This window comes from Halichoerus grypus, chromosome 1, assembly GCF_964656455.1.
Source record: "Halichoerus grypus chromosome 1, mHalGry1.hap1.1, whole genome shotgun sequence".
Taxonomy (NCBI): domain Eukaryota; kingdom Metazoa; phylum Chordata; class Mammalia; order Carnivora; family Phocidae; genus Halichoerus; species Halichoerus grypus.
Window position 1 is genome coordinate 160,848,455 of NC_135712.1, and position 18,807 is coordinate 160,867,261.

The following is an 18,807-nucleotide window of genomic DNA, read 5'->3' on the forward strand; positions in this document are numbered from 1 at the left end:
TGATCCAGCAATCCCACTTCTGGGTATTTATCCAAAGGAAATGAAAATACAAGGTCAAAAGACATATTCACCCCAACGTTCACTGCAGCATTATTTATGATAGGATAGTCAGGAGGTGGAAGCAACCTACATGTCCATCGATGGATGGATAGGATGTGGTGTGTGTGTGTGTGTGTGTGTGTATACACAGCCATAAAAGGGAAATTTTGCCATTTCATGACAACATAGCTAGACCTTGAAGGCATTGTGCTAAGTGTAAGTCAGACAAAGACATAATACCATATGATCTCACCTATATCTGGAATCTAAAAAACAAAAAACCAGACTCATATACAGAGAACAGATTGGTGGTTGCCAGAGGCAGGGGGTGGGAGTTGGGTGAAATGAGTGAAGGTGGTCAGAAGGTACATACTTCCAGTTATAAAGAAGCCCATGATGTAATAATTGATGTGCAGCATGATGACTATAGTTAATAATACTGTATTACATATTTGAAAGTTGCAAAAGAGGGCTCCTGGGTGGCTCAGTCATTAGGCATTGCCTTCGGCTCAGGTCATGATCCCAGAGTCCTGAGATCGAGTCCCACATTGGGCTCTTTGCTCAGCGGGGAGCCTGCTTCTCCCTCTCCCTCTGCCCCTCCCCTCTGCTCATTCTTGCTTCAAATAAAACCTTTAAAAAAGTAAAAATAGGGCGCCTGGGTGGCTCAGGTCATGATCCTGGAGTCCAGGGATCGAGTCCTGCATTGGGCTCCCTGCTCAGTAGGGAGTCTGCTGCTCCCTCTGACCCTCCCCCCTCTCATGCTCTCTCTATCTCATTCTCTCTCTCAAATAAATAAAAATCTTAAAAAAAGAAAAGAAAAGAAAGAAAGTTGCAAAAGAGTAAATCTTTAAAGTTTTCATCACGGGCGCCTGGGTGGCTCAGTCAGTTAAGCATCTGCCTTTGGCTCAGGTCATGATCCCAGGGTCCTGGGATCGAGCCCCGCATCAGGCTCCCTGCTCGGCGGGAAGCCTGCTTCTCCCTCTCCCACTCCCCCTGTTTGTGTTCCCTCTCTCGCTGTGTCTCTCTCTGTCAAATAAATAAATATAATCTTTAAAAAAAAACAGTTTTCATCACAAGAAAAAAATTTGTAATTGAGTTGATGGATGTTAACTAGATTTACTGTGATCATTTTGCAGTATATACAAATATCAAACCATTATGTTGTACACCTGAAATTGATATAACATTATGTGAATCATATCTCAAAAAAAAAAAAAAAGACAATTCAACACCATACCCTTTCGTGATAAGAACACTGAATAAACTAGCAATAGACGGAAACTTTTTTTTACATAACAGAGGCCATATACGAAAACCCAACAGCAAACAGATACTCAGTGGTGAAAGCCTTAAAGCTTTTTCCCTAAAATTAGGAACAAAACAAGGATGCCCACTTTATTCAACATAGTACTGGAGGTTATATGCAGAATAATTAGGCAAGAAAAAGAAATAAAAGATTTCCAAATTGGAAAGGAAGAAATAAAATATCTCTTATTCACAGATGACACACTCTTATACATAGAAAGCCTTGAAAGATATACACAGAGTTAGAGGTAAAAAACTAATTCAATAACTTTGCAAAACAAAATCAATACACAAAAATCAGTTGCATTTCTTTTTTTTTAAGATTTTATTTATTTGATAGATGACAGATCGAGCAAGAGCACAAGCAGGCGGAAGCGGCAGGCAGAGGAAGAAGCAGGCTCCTCGCTGAGCAGGGAGCCCGATGTGGGGCTTGATCCCAGGACCCTGGGATCATGACCTGAGCCAAAGGCAGATGCTTAGATGACTGAGCCACCCAGGGGTCCCCAGTTGCATTTCTATACACTAACAATGAATAATTCAAAAAGTAAATTTAAGAAAATAATTCCGGGGCGCCTGGGTGGCTCAGTTGGCTAAGCATCTGCCTTCAACTCAGGTCATGATCCCAGGGTCCTGGGATCGAGCCCCACATTGGGCTCCCTGCTCAGCGGGGAGTCTGCTTCTCCCTCTCCCACTCCCCCTGTTTGTGTTCCCTCTCTTGCTGTGTCTCTCTCTGTCAAATAAATAAAATCTTTAAAAAAAAATAATAATTCCATTTACAATAGTATCAGTAAGAATAAAAATATTAAAAATAAACAACCTGGTAGGTGTAAGACTTACACACTGAAAAGTACAGAACGTTGCTGATAGAAATTAAAGACCTAAATAAATGGAAAGACATCCCATCTTCATGGATTGGAAGGCTTAATATTAAGGTAACAGTGCTACCCAGAACTATACAGATTCAATGCAGTCTTTTTTTTTTTTTTAAGACTATTTATTTGACAGAGAGTGAAAGAGCACAAGCCGGGGGAGGGACAGCAGGAGAGGGCGAAGCAGGCTTCCTGTGGAGCAGGGAGCCCGACGCAGGGCTCGACCCCAGGACCCTGGGATCATGACCTGAGCTGAAGGCAGACGTTTAACTGACAGCCACCCAGGCGCCCCTCAATGCAGTCTTTATCAAAATCTTGGGATAGTCGCTCTCTCTGTGAAAGAAATAAAATCTTTTTTAAAAAAATCTCACGATGTTTTCTGCAGGAATAGAAAAACCCATCAGGGCGCCTGGGTGGCTCAGTCGGTTTAGCATCTGACTCTTGATTTTGGCTCAGGTCATGATCTCAGGATGGTGAGATCCAGCCCCATGTCGGGCTCCACTCTGGGCACGGAGCCTGCTTAAAATTCTCTCTCTCCTTCTCCCTCTGCCCCTCCCCCCACCTCTCTAAAAAAAAAGGCAAAAACACTAGTGTAGGCAGTCTCTCCTTTGCTGTCCTACCTGCTGCTCCTTTGCAGGATGTTCAATAAATTTGTCTCCTTAAAAAAAAAAAAAAAAAAAAAACTGTAATCAAAACATGTAGTACTAGCACAGGAACAGACATATAGACCAATGGAAGAGAATAGAAAGCCCAGAAATGAACCTTTATTTGGGCACCTGGCTGGCTCAGTCAGTAAAGCATGCAACTCTTCATTTCAGGGTTGTGAGTTCAAGCCCCATGTTGGGCTTTAAAAAAAAAGAGAACTCTTACATATACGGTTAATTTTCAACAATGGTGCCAAGACCATTGAGTGGGGAAAGGACAGTCTTTTCAACAAATCATGCTGGGAAAACTGGATAGCCACATGCAAAAGAAAGAAGTTGGGCCCTTACCTAACACTATAGACACAACTCAAAATGGAGCAAAGAATGATAGCTAAAACCGTAAATCTCTTAGAGGAAAACGTAGAGGGGCACCTGGGTGGCTCAGTCAATTGGGCGTCTGCCTTCAGCTCAGGTCATGATCTCATGGTCCTGAGATTGAGCCCCGAGTCAGGCTCCCTCCTTGGAGGGGGGAGTCTGCTTCTCCCTCTGCCCTTCCCCTGCTTGTGCACTCTCTCTCCCTCTGTCAAATAAATACATAAAATTTAAAAAAAGAAGAAAACATAGGGGGACACCTCATGGCAGTGACTTTGGCAATGATTTCTTGGATAGGACCACTAAGGCACAGACAACAACAAAATAGATAAGTTGGACTTCATTAAAAACTTTAGTAAATCATATATCTGATAAGGGATTAATAGCAGAGTATATAAAGAAATCCTACAACTTAATATCAAAACAGTGCAATTCAAAAATGTTCAAAGGACTTGAATAGACATTTCTCCAAAGATAAACAGGTGGCCAATAAGCACATGAAAGAGATGTTCAATGTCATTAGTCACTGGGGAAATGCAAATCCAAAGCACCCAACATCCATTAGTGTGGCTGTTACACAAAATAAAAAATAAGTGTTCACAATGATGTGGAGAAGCTGGAACCCTTGTGCATGCTGGAGGGAATATAAAATGGTGCAGCTGCTGTGGAAAATATTTAGCCATTCTTCAAAGAGTTGACATAGGGGCACCTGGGTGGCTCAGTCATTCAGCGTCTGCTTTTGTCTCAGGCCATGATCCAGGGGTCCTGGGATCGAGTCCCGTATCCGGCTCCCTGCTCAGTGGGGAGCCTGCTTCTCCCTCTCCCACTCCCCCTGCTGGTGTTCCCTCTCTCGCTGTGTCTCTCTCTATCAAATAAATAAAACTTTAAAAAAATATATAAAAATAAATTAAAAAAAAAAACAAAGAGTTAACATAGCTACCAAAAAAAAAAAACAAAAACAAAAACATAGCTACAAGTTAAATGTAGAATTACCATGTGACCCAGCAATTCCACTCCTGCTACAGACCCCAAATAATTCAAAGCTAGGACTCTGAGAGATACACATACATCATATTCTTAGCAGCATTATCCACAAGAGCCAAAGGCTGGTAACAATCCAAGTGCCCACCAGCAGATGAATGGATAAACAAAATGTGATAATTTACTCCTTTAATGGCTGAATAGTATTCCATGGAATATATAATGGAATACTACTCAGCCATTAAAAGGAATAAAATTCTGAAACATGCTATGACATGGATGCACCTTGAAGACATTGTGCTAAATAAAATAAGCCTGACATAGAGGGTATGTAATGTGGGATTCCACTTATATCAAGTGCCTAGAATAGGAAAAATCTAAGAAACTGAAAATAGAAGTTGGGGACAGGGGGATTTCAGGGCAGGTGAGCTTCGGCTGTGAAAGAGTTCTGCCCAGAGCCCAAGCCCCTCGTGTTTGTTTCAGACCACAATTCTTGTTTCATTAGTGGAAACCCCCAGCCCTTGCTTATGTCCCAAGGTCCATATGGGAACTGTTCGGGACAGTTTATAGTTCTTAATTTATGTGGAGCCCGCAGTCTGAAGTCCCCATTTGTTGAGGTCTGCTGGTTCAGTCCTTTCTCCAGTGCAAGTTTCCATGGTGGGAACAGGTGGTGGTACACACAGGGGGCTTCTCTTGGCCTGCAAGCCATAATATCTCTTGGTTACTGTTGACATATTAATGTGCATGTTTGTCTTGTTTCATGTAGATAAAGACTGTTGCTAAGGGGAATCTCAGAAGCAGCCACAAAATTGGTGGGCACAGGTTGAGCATTTAAAAGTTGTTGGAATGGGGCGCCTGGGTGGCTCAGTCGTTGGGCGTCTGCCTTCGGCTCAGGTCATGATCCCAGGGTCCTGGGATTGAGCCCCGCGTCGGGCTCCTTGCTCAGAGGGTAGCCTGCTTCTTTCTCCCTCTCCTGCTCCCCCTGCTTGTGTTCCCTCTCTCGCTGTCTCTCTGTCAAATAAATGGATAAAATCTTTAGAAAAAATAAAAAAAATAAAAGTTGTTGGAATGCTCACCACCTAACCCAAGGATTCCCATGTTAGGACAAATTGGTCATGGAATGGAATAGATGGACACTGGGTCTCCTGCCAACCTCAAGAAAATTTCTGTGCAACAGGTACACTATAAAACACCACCCGATCTCCAACCCCACGGCACATCCCTCGGGCTCTAAGGGACCCAAAAAGGCTTAGCTAAAAGAATCTTTTAAATTTAAACAGGTAAGTGTGACATCTTCCACTACCAGAATCTATAGATATTTCCAAACATGATGAAATCTTACTAAAAGCAACCTAGAATTACAATGGTGTCTATGAGAAACATTCCTATTAGTCAAGATTATTTAAAAGCAAGGGCTCCTGGGGCGCCTGGGTGGCTCAGTTGGTTAAGCATCTGACCCTTGATTTCGGCTGGAGTCATGATCACGGGGTCATGAGATGGAGCCCCACATCAGGCTCCACACTGTGCCCCCAACCCCCATCCCCACTTGCATGCTCAAGCTGTCAAAAGAAAGAAAGAGAGAATGAGAGAGGGAGGGAGGAAGAAACAAAGAAAGAAGGAGCGCCTGGGTGGCTCAGTCGGTTAAACGTCTGCCTTCGGCTCAGGTCATGATCCCAGGGTCCTGGGATCGAGTGCCGCATCGGGCTCCCTGCTCAGCAGGGAGTCTGCTTCTCCCTCTACCCCTCTCCCCCGCTCATGATGTCTCTCTCACACTCTCATATAAATAAATAAAATCTTTTTAAAAAAAGAAAGAAAGAAGGAAAGAAAGAAGTTGGGAGAAGAGGGAATGGAGAGTTAATATTTAGTTGGTACAGTTTCTATTTGGGATGATGGAAATACTCTGGAAATAGTGATGATGGTTGCACAACATTGTGAATATACTTAATGCACTGAACTGTACACTAAAAATGATTAAAATGGTAAATTTTATGTTACGTACATTTTATTTAAAAAAGGACACCCTTAATGTAAAATGGTCAGAGGCAGTTAGTACCTAAATTTAGTCCACGAACCTGAAAATAGGGCTTAGCCTCACAGAAACCCCAGGTCTCCCCGCAACTGCCCCACCTCTTTGGTATCAGCCCTCCCTCCCAGCTGCAGCGGAGCCTGGCTGTGAGTACTCAAAATCACACAGCACACAAGACAAAGGGATATAAACTCAGCTCTCAGGCCAGGTTGAGAGCTACTGAGTTCTGAGTTCTGTAGCCTTCTGCCTGCAGCTCCCTTATATGAATGGAGGGTGAGCTTTTTGCAGTGTTGGGGAGGAGTGAGGAATGATTTCTTTGGCTAAAATGCTGTAAGAGAGCCTGTGGGCCACCTCTGCCAGCTTTGCTACTGGAAGGAGGTATGAGCCGAAGGGAAAAGAGAATGCCTTTTGGGCACCCTTCCCTCCCCTGTGAAATGGTCCAGGGAAGTGTGATATGCCCCCTCCCAGGCTTCCCTTTTATCCTGGCTTCAGATTGCTCTCCATTCCGGAAGCCGGGATGCCCAGAAGCTTGCCCCTTTGACCACTGGGAGCCCCTGGAGCTCATCTCCTTAGGTTGGGCTGCAGAGCTTGAGCTGCTAAGACAGTATTTACACATGACCCAAAACAGTCATTCTCCCCCTCAATGATGCTTAGACTTGTCCGGAGAGCTAGAACTTTAAAACATCCTCATGCCAGGGCCCTACCTTCAGCGCTTTGGATTCAGTTGGTCTGAGAGAAGGCACTGGTATTTTTTAAAAAGCGTACAGGAGAACCACACTTCCAGATGGTGATTCATCAGCAGAGGCTTTTGGCTTAAGGCCCCATACGGAACTAGGAAAGGAGCTGGGAGTCACTATATTCTAGCATCCCTGGCCCTGTAAGATGACAGGTTGGCAAGAGACTAGTATTAGTGGGCACGGAGGTTTATTTCTATTCCTGCTTTGTGCGTTTCTGTGTAGGAAAAGGAAAACCCCTTTTCCTTTCTTAATCAAGGCCTGAACCCGCAGAACTGCTCTTCACATGCCCTTATTATATGCACATGTATATGGTCACAGAGGAAACGGTGAATATCCCAGCCCTTCGGGATGCCTCACCTGGATAGGAAGGAGGCACAGACTCCCCAGAACAATGTGGTCCCTGATCACTGGTGTGCCTGAGTAGGGTACTGGGTTACCGACAAAGGCAGGTTGTTGATTAACACATAAGCCAGCCTAAGCCAGCCAGAAAGGGGCCCAAGAATTGGTTGCAGCTTTTTTGAGCTTCGTTTGGGCACCTCAAGGCTGGGTGTGAGCCAGGTACTGAGACGTGCAGAGTGTGGTGTTCTACATGTGATTATGTCTCCAGTGGTTTTATGATCAGGCAAGTCTGGGAAGCACCGGTCCCCGGTGTTCATTGTAACCACTGGGGCTGGTGGCGTGGGTTCCAAACATGGAGAGGCCCGCAGGAGCTTGTTGCACAGGCCTTGAAGGCAGCATCAGGAATAGTGCCTTCATCCTGTGGTCAGTGGGGATCAGTTAAAAGGTCATTCTGGAGGCTAGCTCTGCTAGCTGGCGCTACATTAAGTCAGGTGTGCACCAGCTTTCAGTTCACCATGTCACCCTAGAAGTCACCTTTCAGGTCAGCCTGCCCCAGTATGTATATTTTTAACCCATGGGTTCCTCTGCAGGGACTCTTGGTAGCTAAAAATCTGTTCTGGGGGTGTTCCAAGACCAGCAGTTGGTCTCTTGGGCAGGCTTAGATGTGGCCTAGCCTGAGTGGGAGAGACCACAGGTGGGTGCTGGAATATTCTTTCAGCCTCCCAGTTCAAGATCCAAGACAGTGTCAGCTTTGCAGAGCTTCTGTGATAGTTTAAGAGCTTCTGTGATAGTTTAAGATTTGTTGCGGATTGGCAGTCCCCAAAGCAATGTCTTTCCCGGGGCTTTCTTGGGGAGAGCGGAGGGGAGATAGGCCCTTTACACAACACCCTCTCAGAACCTCCTTCACTGCAACCCCGTGGGGGGCAAATTATCCGGGGTGATCTGTGCCCAGGGCACAAACCCCTGGAGTCTGGCTTCGGCTCCACCCCAGGGAAACATTACAACGTTTCAGGAGAACCGTGCTGCAGCAAAATTCTAATGCAGGTCCTGGATTACTAGTAACAATACCCAAGGGTCTAAACTCTCTAGGGTTTAGTTAATTCCTTTCCCAAACCTGCCGATCCTCATCGATCATAAGAATCGCCCTGGTAAAGGAGAGATTCCCATGACCCTCCCTGAACCTATTGCCCGACTCTTCAGAGAAGGCAGTCTGCAGGTCTGCACGTTAATAAGCGTCTGGGAGACCCTGGCTCACGGCGCGCACAGCAGCGGCGTCCACAGCAGCGCGAGGCGCAGGCGGGAGCAGTAGCGGGACTGCAGTTGGGAGGCGGGCGCCGGGAAGCGTGCTGGTCTCCGTGGAGACGAGGGCGGGGCCGGGCCGCGGCGGCGGTGACGTCGGGGGGCGGGGCGCGCGCCCAACGCCTAACGGCCGCGTGGAGCCTGTGCTGGGGCTGCATCCTCGCCGCCGCCACCCGGCCTGGCCCGGCGGGTCTGACTTCTGGCGGCGGCGGGGCGGACGGGAGAGGGAAGGCAGGGCGCCCGCCGCCGGTGGCGGCGGCAGCGGGACAGAAACGCAGGGCCCCGCGCCGCCTCGTGGGCAGAGAGGCCGGGAAGGGAGGCGCCCCCCCGAGTGCCCGGGGCGCCTGTGACACGGAGGGGCTGGGGGGTGGGGGGCTACTCCACTCCCGCTCTGGAGAGGCCCTGACTGAGGCAGCTGCACACGGCAAAGGCTAGGCACTCACCGCTGCTTCCCCTGTAGAGAAGGGCCAGGAGCGCGGCAGCCCGCACTGAACATCTGTCCGGCGTGTCCCGGGAACCCTCTCCGTTCTGCCCCCAGAGGTCTCCACCCCGGACCCTGGCCCCGGACCCCAGCCCGGCCGGCGCTCCCCGGACCCCGGACCCTGACCATATACATGTGCATATGTATCTCTGTGCGCCGGGAGATAAAGTCAAGCCTCCTGACCCTGGCGTACCTGAACTACGCCACATTAACCCTAGCGTTGAGGAGGTCCTTCCCGCTCCCCAGACCCCAAGCCGCCCCTCAGGCCACAGCTGGCGTGCCCGTCCTGCCCACATGCCCCGCAAGCCACCCTTCCTCGGGCACCGGTCGGTGCGCGGGGAGCCTGCATGCACCGCACACACCAACGCCAGCCGTCGCGGTCCTTGCAAATGCTCGCTCGGTGCTCGGCTCGGTGAACCGCCGCCTCTCGGCCATCCTGACAGTCCTGTGTGTGCGGGGGGGGGGGGGGGGCGGGCGCGGAGATGCCGTCTTAGCCTTCAACGCCACCCCCAGGCTCTCCAGACACCTAGTTTACTGCGTGGGACAGAAAAGACCAGGCCAAATCTCTGTACCCCACGAGGGCCCTTTTTATTTCATTTATTCAAACAAATGTTTATTAAGCATCTATCGTGTGCCAGGTACAGAGGATTTGGTGATAGGCCAGACCAGCTGATCTTAGGGTAGGGCAGGGAAACTAGGGTTATCCATCCAAAAACTCTCAGGTAGTGATAAGTGCTGTGAAGGAAAACATGGAAAAGTGATTTGTGAAAGATGTGGGGGTGCGGTGTGGGGGGGTAACCCTACTTCAGATGGGGTGTTTAGGGAGGGCTTCCCTGAGGACATTAACTTGATTGGCACAAAGGGACAAAGGCCGTCAAAGTCTGAGAAGAGAGGGAACAGCAGCACGATGGCACTGCCTTGGCGTGTGGCTTGGCTGTCCCAGGGATGGACAGAGAGGCCAGCAGTGACGGGGAGCCGGGGTCGGAACAGGAGTGAGACCAGCAGGGTGCAGACCACACCTGGCCTTCTGGGCTGTGGGGAGACGTTTGGATTTTACTCTAAGTGTGATGGGAAGCTGCCCAAGTGTTTCAGCAAGGGTGGGCAGGATCCGATGGGGGCTTGGGGAAAACCTGGCTTCTGTGAAGATCTGGCAACAGAGAGACCCACTTTGAGGCTTTCTCAACTGGACAGACAAGGGGGTCAGGTGGGGCAAGAGCACTGGACGGGGAATTAGACTTGGAGTATAATCCAAATGGCCCGATTGGGCCCTGCCTCTTCTCTGGACCTCAGCTTCTTCATGTAAAATGGCGGGGGGGGGGGGGGGAGGTGCAGGGCAGATGAGACTATAAGACATGGGCTAAGGATCCTTCCGTTCAATCCCCTGATGGTCCCAAAGCATTCCTCAGAGGCCCCCTCTTTCAAGAAAGATGACCTGATAAGAGGGGAGTAAAGGAACACATTTTCTGAGAGCTACTTATGTCAGGCTCCAGATTAGGCATTGATTTGGGCTTTTTTCCCCTTCCCCAAATATATTTTGGAACCTGACTAGGGCCAGGAGTTAGATTCATTTCTAGATTCTCATCATTCGATGCTACACAAGACAGACAAGGTCTTGGAGGCAGGGGGACAGAAAGCAAGCAAATAAAGCTCACATAGCTAGAGGAACCTTATGAGAAAAGGAATCAGGATGACAGGATTGAGGGAGCTAGTGCGGACGAGGGGGGTGGTCGGGAAGGGGGGGCCAGGCGGCAGGATGCCTGGTACGGCAGCCCAGTACAGCACCGCACGGGGTGTGCCCGGCGTGGAGGGCGGGAGCGCCGGGAGATAAAGTCGAAGAGGTCAGCAGGGCCTGAAGGCTGCAGGGCCTGGGGGGGGGGGGGGAGCCGCTGGCGGGTCCAAGTAGGACAGCGACAAGCTCTGGTTTGCCTTTTTAAAAGCTCCTCCGGCTGCCTCTAAGTGGAAGAAGGACTGGATTGAACTTGGGGGAGGAGGAGGAGGCCGTGGCAGAGCCAGGTGGCAGGTGGCCGTCCGAAGTGGCCCGTCTTTGCTACCTGCTACTCAGAGCAGCCATAACGTCCCCACTCTTCAGGGCCCTCCTTCAGATAATGGCAGTTAGGGAGCAGAGTCTAGGTTGAGGTTGAGGCGCCTCATCGCAGGAGGAAACTTCCAGGGCATTTGTTAACTCGTTCTTGACCAGTTCAGGATCCCCAATTTGGACAAGCAAATAACTATGAAATAAAATTCTGAGCCTTGCAAAGATCGCAGTAGGCTTTCCACTAGGGTTTTCAAAGGTGTCACAACCCTGTGGGGTCCCTGTCCGCTCTGCCAGGCTCAGTGCACAAACACTTTTGAGTTGTGACCCGTGTAGGGTCGGTGCTGTGACAGGAAGCACAGGCCTCCCAGCCGGATCTGGGTTTGAATCCCATCTCATTCATTCAACAAATATTTATTGAGGGCCTACTATGTGCCAGGCCCTATGCAGCAATGACTTAGACAGGGTCCCTGCTCTAGTGGGGACAACAGGCACGACACAGGATAATCTCAGAAAGTGATAAGTGGTATAAAGCAAAGTATGAGAAAGTGTCTGGAGGTGGCAGAGGGGGGCTACTTGCGATGGGGTAAACAGCAAGTGCTTTGCCATCTTTTCCTGGCCGGATATCATCAGGGACATTCCCTCACCTCTCTGAAGCCTCAGTTTCCTCATCTGGACAGTGGAGGTAGAAACACCGCCCCCCCACCCCCCAGCCGCCTGGGAACGTTGGATTCCTGGCAAGTGCGGTGCCCCGGCTCCACCTGCTGAGCAGGGGGCCGCAGGCTGCTCTCCCACCCGTTAGGGCTTTCAGTTCTTCCCCAGGAAGGAAGCTGGTCCACGAACTGAGACTGCTTGTGAGAAGGGAGCTAAAGCCGAGGCTCCGTCGCCTGCACCTCAGCCGGCAGGGATGGCACTGCGGCGGCGGCCACAGCAGGCCGCCCGGGCTGACGGCGCCCGAAGGCCTAGGAAGGTGGTTTCTCTGTCAGGTTTTGTCCTGGTTGTCCGGAGCCCCCTCCCAGAATGGTTTTTTGATCCTGTCCCAGCTCCTCGGGCCTCAGAGGCTTGTGGAGAAGAGACGTCAAGCTCTACCACGCGTCTGAGGCTGGGAGACCATTCTGGCATCGCCCACCTCGGGAAGCCAAGCCCTGCGGGGCAGGCTCCCCTCCGAGCCGGCACTTCCCACAGGGGCAGAGGCGAGGCTGCGGGGTCCTGGACCCCAGCCCGGCCGGCGCTCCCCGCTCGGAGCCTGTAAGCTGGCCCTGGGGCGGGGGGGGGGGGGCGGGGGAGGCGCAGGACTGCCCCCCAAGGAAAGGAATCCCCCTGAAGGCTTCGGGCGGGGAGCTACCCTCCTCTCACCCCGGCCTTGCCCCCCTAGCTCTAGGGACCCAGCTCCTCTGAGCTTCTCTCCTCGATCCCCGCCCAAGGGTGAGCCTGGGCGGCGGGGACAGCTCCGCAGGGGCGGGGCCTGGAGAAGCCATTTTCCGGCTTCCACTGCTCATTCCCTCCTTCGAACCCTCAGCCCTCGTCCAAGCTCTGAGCGCCTGCGCCAGGCCCTGTGCCGCACACGGCTGGACGGCTGGGCAGAGACCCCACTTCCAAGCCCCAGGACCCCCAGGGCGGGGGAGTCAGGGCTCTGGTGAGCCGCAGAGCCCACGCGGCCAGGCAGACACGCGGCGGCTGAGGCCTCTGACAGGGATGAAGAATGGGATATGAAGTTAGAAAAGCTGGCAGAAGGCAGACTGCTAGACTGGGCCACAGCCACAGGAGGGGGCAGTGGGGGTGGCGGGCTGGGGGGTGGGGAAGGCCCTGAGGAGTGATGGCAGTCCCTGAGATGGGGGTCCAGGGAAGAGCACACGTAACGCAAGCTGGGGGTTACAAAACATGAAAAGGGAAACCTGGCTTTTAGTTTTTTCTCAGTAAAGTTAAACAAAGAAAAACAAATCCTGAGGTCTGAGTGCTCCCCCCCGGGGTGGCATTGGTTCGCAGAAACAGGCCCCAGGTGGGGACACAGGGCAGGGGAAGGGGAAATGGGGGGCGCAGGGGAGGGGCAGTCTCTGAGGACAACCTGGCCACAGGTCACCAAAAGTTAACAATTCTCTTTGACAGAGAAACCCCAATTACAGGATGAATCCTGTAGATATTTCCAGGCTAGTGAAGAGAGTCATGGAAGCATTGAAACAGCGCTGCACACCCATCAACAGGGCTGGTTAAATAAAGCGCCGGGCACAGGCTGTGGGCCACTCCGCAGCTATTCCAAAGAACAAGCTACACCCAATGTGCCCGCTGAGCCGTCCAGGTTAACAAAGCAAGAAGGCACCACTGTGCCCGTTTGGCCGCGTGCCCCTGCCGGGAGCAGGGCTGTGTCCAGGCCGTGGGACTGAGGGGCAGGGGCTTTGTTTTCACTTCGCATCCTTCTGCACCGTTGAGTTTTAGACCACGAGTAACTTTACTGAGAAAAAACTAATGGGCTTTTAAAGAAATGGGGGAAAAGAAGGCCTGGGGAAAGGCAGCATGACTTACAGCACGGCCCGGCCGGGCCCCCACCTCCCTCTTCTCCTGCACCCGCTCACTGCTCGGTCCAGCAGCCTTCACAGCTCTTGGAGGTGGGAGGTGGCTCAATTCTGGAGACAGGTGCAAATCTCCGATCATCCTCAACTCTGTCACCTCTGTGGGCCTTATCTCTAGGTTGGGGATTCTTACTCAACAACCACGGTCCCCAGGTGCCTCGAGGCCCCATGCAGACGTGTGCACGTGGGCCTGCCGTCCCTCTTGCTTAATGCAATTCAGAATGAAAACCAAACTTAATGCTGTGTGAGGTCCCACAAAGGTCTGGCTTCTTCCCTGATGCGCACTACCTACCTCCATCCTTAAACAATGTGTATCCTATTGGAACCCTCTGTGGGGCTCCTGTTTTGCTGGTGCCCTAAGCATGGGCCGGCTGCGCTTAGGAACCAGCCCCCTGGCCTGTCCCAGTCTCCCGGCAGAGCTGGGGCCCAGTTCCTACTGAAGGGGTCAGCAGGCTCCCTCCAAGTGAGGCGTCTGGGAACTCTAAGCTCTCTCGGCCCCCACGTTTTGCACCCTTTCAGCCTCAGCACGACTTGTCCACTCCTTTGATCTCTGGCCGCTTCTCCCGGGTTCAGTTAGACCCACCGGCCCCTCAGAGCCCACTGCCCAGCCACAGGGGGCAAGGGGCCAGGGCCCCTAACAACGTCCCCATTCAGGCCTTCACAATACACATTTGCATCTTAAAGGCAACCTTCTCCACAGTCTCGCCTGGTGAATTTCCCTTTGTCTCCCCTTAAATGCTGAAAAGTACTTAATGCCTCTCTATTTACATTTTAAATCCCAAACTGGGCCCTGCCACCCTCGCTCCCAGTCCAGGCCTAGGATGAAGCCAACCTCTCGGTTTAAAACACATTTTGGGGAGACACTCTTTGGCCCTCAACTATAACCTCAGCAGGTAACAGCCAACGGGGCCTTTCCTGGGGAGGGGCCCTCAGGCGGCAGGGCCTCTGAATCCAGTCCCTGAGTTGGTGACTCCCACTCAGGCCATCTGAAACCCTTCCAGGTGGAGGCGCCTCCGCTTGAGCTCCAGGACGGATACCCCTTTTACAGATGATAACACTGAGGCTGACAGAAGCACAGGAGCCCTCCCAGAGCCCAGGGTTCTGCATCCTAGACCCAGACTTGCCACACTCTGCCTGACACAGGGTCTCTGTTTTGTGTCTCATCCTCCAGGAAGGCTGTATTCTTGCGGGTCCTCCCTTCTCTTGAGGGCATCTCTGTTCAGAAGTCCAAACTCAGGCTGCCAAAGCTGGAGGGCGCTGCACACATCCAACCCCTTTTCACAAACTGGGGAGCTGAGGGCAGAGTAGTGTGGGGGGAGCTGTGGGTCACACGTGAAGTTTGTGGGAGTGCCAGGGTCCAAGCCCAGCCAGGAACTCCTGACTCCCAGCCCACATTCCTGGTGTGGCAGCTGCAGGCAAATCTTCAGGCGGCAGTGAGCAGGGGCAGCAACCAGGCAGGGGGTGTGCCCAGGGCTGGGCTCGGGCGGGGAACAAGGCAGACCCAACTCTGTTCTTACAGAGCGCCCAGTACACGTGTAAATAGATGAAACAGGGTCAGATAATGATAAGTGCTATGAAGAAAATCAAGCAGGGTGATGTGATACAGGAATTCTCAAGCGGTATTCAGCCAGGCTGACTAGGCGGCTACCCTGAAGAGGCTCTCAAGGATTGAGATGGGAGTAACTGCAGTCAGCCACACAGCAAGTGCAAAGGCCCTGAGGTGGGACCCCGCCCCCGGTCTGTGTGAGGAACAAAAAGGCCAGTGCAGCTGAGTGCAGACTCATCCTAAGTCTGATGAGAAGCTGCCCGAGGCCCTTCGGCAGAGGGGGGATGCAGGAGATCAGACTTCTGTGTTAGCCTCTCCATCTGCTGCTGCGTGGAGAGGCCTGAAGAGCCCAGAGGGGAAGGGTGGAGACCTGGGGGCTTGGAGAGGAACCTGTTTGGGAACAGATGTGACAGGAATCTATAGGTTGAATGAGAGGGTAGAGGAGAAAAGAAATCGGGGCCGAGTCTGTGCTTTGGGGCTAGAACTATCTGTGAAACCTTGGGGAGGAGCAGGTTTGCAAGAGAAAACAGAGTTCTGTTTTAGCCACCACCCGGAAAGAGATGTGCTTGGACATCCCAGCGGAGTTAGCGGCAGGCAGCTGGCGGCCAGTCTGTGGTCAGGAGAGAGACGGGAATGAGGGCTGACATAAACGGGGCGTCATCGGTGTAAGGATAGTGTTTGGAGCCCCAGGACTGGAGGAGAGAGGACCCACCTACCCACCATGATTCTGCCCCTAGCTTAACTCCAAGACTGGTCTGGCCCTGGGGTGGATGCAGGAGGGGGTCATCTCTGCTAGGCCCTAGCCACTTCCAGATGTTTCTTTCTCCAGATTCCATCATTTTTCATTGGTTACTTGAGGCCTTCCCCACCTGCGTTTCCTTAGAAGGGTGATGGTCGGGGGGCTGCCTGGGAGTGTGGGGGTTGAGAAGCATCCCTGAAGGCTGGCAGGACTCCAGGCCTAGAATCCTGGCTAACTGGACAAAGCCACTATCCTCCGTCCCCCAAGCCTGTCAAGCCTGTGTCCCCATCTGTATGACGAGGCCAGTGGGATGAAACCACTTGGTCTCTGCCAATTCCCAAGGCCCTAGAATTAGCCTCCCAGAGCCCTGCTCCACACGTCCACAGGCAGCACCCCCCTCCCCGCAGCAAAAGCACCTGCTCCACCAGGAGCAGGCCAAGGAGCCCACCAGGGCTGGTGTGGACTCTGAGCCCTGTCTTCTACGTCCTCCCAATGGCCTGGGTCACACTGCCCTGCCTGCACATATCCATGCCCTCCACTGATTCCTTCTCCCCTCCAATTACAGCAAGGTCTCCCCCCGGGCTGAAGAACCTTCCATCTGCCCCACACTGGCCACACCCCCCAAACTGACCAGGTGCTGGGAGTCTGGCCCATCTAGAGGGGTAACAGTTACTCAGGCCCTGTTCCTTCTGCCCCCACCCAGGGTGAATCTTCAGACTTTTTTTTAAAGGAAAGCTGAAATCTGGAGACATTTTTTATCTGAAATCACCTGATCTTTCAATCCTGGACCTAATTTAGTCGTTTCATTTTTGTTTTTAAAACACTGGGCAAAACAGGCAGATCCCAGCCAGAGGGTCTCAGAGGCTGGAAGCTTCCCAGTCTCTCCAGCTCCACTGAACCTGCCCACTCTGCCGACTGATCAATCCACTGTCTGAATGCGTTGCATTGTGACAGACAGGCCCTTCTTTCTTGAAACTCTCTCCTCCTTAGCTTCCGGGACAGCAGCCACACCTGCGTCCCTCCTTCCTCTCTGACCATTCTTCCTCTGTCTCCCATGGAGCAGCCCTTCCTTTCCTACCATTTCCACATCCTCCTCTTCCCTCCACAGTGACCCCGGGAAGACAGCCCTGACCCAGGCTGCTGCTGCAACCAGCTCCAGATTCACATTTCCAGCGACCTTCTCTCCAGGATGGCTGGGCAAATATCAGTCTGAGGGTGCCCTTGCTGCCCATGCTGGGGGGCCACCAAGGGCATCACCCTCTACTCTTCCTCTGACCTTTCAGAAACCAAGCTCAAGCCCCTCCAGGCCAGTCACCTGGCTGCCTCCCGCTCCAGCTGGTCTCCTGGGGCCAGCTCTCTTCCTGGTGTCCCTGTTCCAGCCCCAGCTCCGAGCACCCTGGTCCACAGTGCTAGGGGGTGCCATACCCACCTCCGTGCCCTCTGCTCCGTCTAGGACGGCTTCTGCTCCTGGACAGACACTTTTCGGCGGCTGCGGCAGCTCCACCTTACTGCTTCTCTCTCACTGCACTACATCCTCCATGTCGCCTAACCTGCACACACTTCGCATTTCCGGAACCTGTGGTTTTTGCTCAAGCCATGCCGTCTCTGCAAGACCTTTCTGCTCCCCAGCCACCTCCAGGGCTCAGCCAACAGGTGCTTTCAGAAACCCACCCCAGTCTCTGCTAGGAGATTCCTGATGGTCTTTCCTCACCTTGGCTGAGGTCTTAGGCGGACAAGGTTTTCCTGGCTTGACATACAGTTCACTGGGGGGGGCGGGGGGGGGATGGGGGTTCCTCCTTCTTGGGCGAGGGGCTTGGCCTTTTTTGCAGGGACCTGGGTTTATCTTCCTTCTCCTTATGGGCTGTACTCACTGCCCTGGGGGACAAAGTCCTCCTCTGGCTCAATGCCACTGACCGCCCTCCCCCTCCAAAAAAACCCACCCGGGTCTCACATTTCCCAGCTTCAATTTCCTCCTCTCCTGGGCCTTATTCACTAGTTGCCTGAGGGGCAAATGGGGTCTGTGCTTGCTCTGGGAAAAGGGTGCGTGCAGACAGGGGCCTCTTGGGGTAGAAGGCCCAGAACACCAGCCCCCACCCCCGCGCTTCCCCTTCCCGGACTTCATGGCCTCCAGCTCTCTCCACCCTGGAACCCCAATTTCTACCATCCCGTCCTATCCACCCCTCCATGCTCGGGCCTAAAATCACTTACTCCAAAGGGATCAGCTCTCCTCCCGGGGTGTCTCCCCATGGTGTCAGCTTCCCCAAGTAGAGGCTTCTTTGGCTTCGAGAAAGACTGTTCGGCGCCTCCTCGGCACCAGTTCTGCGGCATCCCGCCCAGCTCAGAGCCGCCAGACTTGCACAAGCCCCCGCGGAGAATTTCGCCTGGTACCGCGAGAGAGAGAGCTAGGAGAGCAGTCTCCGGGACCCGCTCTCCATCGCCCTTCCCGCACGACAGGGGGAGGGGTGTGGCCGCAGCACCTCCCCTCCCCCACCCTGTCCAAGAACTCCTTCGGGGGTCGCAGCCTGACACTCGCTCCACCAGCTCCACCATGGAACCGCCATTTGGCTTTGGGGCGAACGGTGGCGGCTACTTGCACAGCACAAAATGGGGCACTTGGAGCATCAGCGCCAGTGCCGGGGGGGGGGGGGGGGGGGGGAGTGTTAGGAAATGTCCGCAGAGAGACACCTGCGGTCGTCCCCCACTTCGTCCCGGGCGGTGCTCAGGCCCCTGAGGCATAACAAGACCCCGCGCGCGCAGCTGGAGGGCGCCTCCAGCCGCCGTCCCCTCGGACGCGGGTGGAGACCCCCCTCGGAGATGTCCTAGCACACTTC

General features: G+C 52.8%; 1 long non-coding RNA gene across 3 annotated transcripts; it reads right to left on the reverse strand.

The window, feature by feature from the left end:
- Positions 1-1,135: 1,135 nt before the first annotated feature.
- On the reverse strand, positions 1,136-18,773 carry LOC144382220 (uncharacterized). Of its 3 annotated transcripts, XR_013448712.1 has the most exons (3): positions 18,662-18,773; positions 18,185-18,357; positions 1,136-5,221 (listed from the first exon to the last, which is right to left on the reverse strand). It is a non-coding gene; the product is annotated as an uncharacterized LOC144382220 (long non-coding RNA). The 3 variants fall into 3 exon arrangements; XR_013448713.1 differs by lacking the exon at positions 18,662-18,773 and having other exon boundaries at positions 1,136-4,908; positions 18,185-18,619; XR_013448711.1 differs by lacking the exon at positions 18,662-18,773 and having other exon boundaries at positions 18,185-18,619.
- Positions 18,774-18,807: the final 34 nt, after the last annotated feature.